The following is a 1894-nucleotide window of genomic DNA, read 5'->3' as shown; positions in this document are numbered from 1 at the left end:
TTTAACAAAATCATAATATTCTACAGTAATATTGCTATAATTGGGTCCTGAGAGTAAATTGTAAAAAAAAAAAAAAAAAAAAAATCCACAATTTTCCAGAAAAAAATTAAAAACAGTTGCCAGGAAGAGAAAAATAATTTCACATTGAACAACATCATAGTATAACACACTATCACAAGGCACCCCGATCTCCTCTCCCTTCTATTTCCTTATTTTCTTCCTGCGAATGAGAGCGATTTGGGCTTTGCCCAGGAGCAACATTATATCACACTTATTTAAAAAAAAAAAATGTTTTGTCCAGTCTGAGGTGAGTAATCGCTCTTCTGATGTCCAGAATCTCTTTTCAGTCATAAGAGACGATAGCAGAAACATTATGTACAAAATAAGTTACAAACAACATAAAAAAAACACACAAAATAACAGTTGGTTAGGAGCACGTAAAATGTCAGCCATCCACTTTCCGGTGCTATTCTCCTATCTAATTAATTATCCTCTGTGTGTGTTTCTAAGTCAGTGTGTGTGTGTTTGTTTATAAGTCTGTTTGTGTTTGTGTTTACAAACGTTTGTTGAGTGACTAGGTACGTTGGTGTGTTTATTTGGTGTGTGACTAGGGGATTGTATGTTTGTGTGTATTTGCTGAGTAATTTGTGAGTGGGTGTGGCTGTGGATGTGGGTGTGGGTGTGCGTGTTTGTGTGTGTGTGTGTGTGTGTGTGTGTGTGAGTGGTAAGTTTGACAAGCCCCCATGTTGTCCTAACTCGGCCTCAAACCCAAAAGACGGAAAACACACATGGAACCCCTAGGTGTGTGTGTGTGTGTGTGTGTGTGTGTGTGTGTGTGTGTGTGTCTGTGTGTGTGTGTGTGTGTGTGTGTGTGTGTGTGCCACAGTAAACCTCTGTATGCCCTCTAGTCCTCTCTGTCCACTCTAGCAGTCGTAAGGGCTGCCCTGTTAGCCGCTGTCGGTGTGTGTTTGCGTCTGGTAGAAGTTTCCCTTGGCTTAGGGCACAGATCTAGGATCAGCTTTCCCAACCCGAATCCTAACCTCAACCTCTAAATCCTAACCTCAACCTCTAAATCCTAACCTCAACCTCTAAATCCTAACCTCAACCTCTAAATCCTAACCTCAACCACTAAATCCTAACCTCAACCACTAAATCCTAACCTCGGCCACTAAATCCTAACCTCAACCACTAAACCCCGACCTCGACCTCTAAATCCTAACCTCAACCTCTAAATTCTAACCTCGACCACTAAATCCTAACCTCAACCACTAAATCCTAATCTCGACCTCTAAATCCTAACCTCGACCTCTAAATCCTAACCTCAACCACTAAACCCTAACCTTGACCTCTAAATCCTAACCTCAACCTCTAAATCCTAACCTCAACCTCAACCACTAAACCCTAACCTCAACCTCTAAATCCTAACCTCAACCTCTAAATCCTAACCTCAACCACTAAACCCTAACCTCGACCACTAAACCCTAACCTCGACCACTAAATCCTAACCTCGACCACTAAACCCTAACCTCGACCACTAAATCCTAACCTCAACCACTAAATCCTAACCTCAACCACTAAACCCTAACCTCGACCTCTAAATCCTAACCTCAACCACTAAACCCTAACCTCAACCACTAAACCCTAACCTCGACCACTAAACCCTAACCTCGACCTCTAAATCCTGACCTCTAAACCCTAACCCTAACCTCGACCTCTAAACCCTAACCTCGACCTCTAAACCCTAACCTCGACCACTCAACCCCGACCTCGACCTCTAAACCCTAACCCTAACCTCGACCTCTAAACCCTAACCTCGACCACTCAACCCCGACCTCGACCTCTAAACCCTAACCCTAACCTCGACCTCTAAACCCCAACCTCGACCTCTAAACCT

The sequence above is a fragment of the Salvelinus fontinalis genome, unplaced genomic scaffold (assembly GCF_029448725.1).
Source record: "Salvelinus fontinalis isolate EN_2023a unplaced genomic scaffold, ASM2944872v1 scaffold_0340, whole genome shotgun sequence".
NCBI lineage: Eukaryota > Metazoa > Chordata > Actinopteri > Salmoniformes > Salmonidae > Salvelinus > Salvelinus fontinalis.
Note: the sequence above shows the minus strand (reverse complement) of the source record.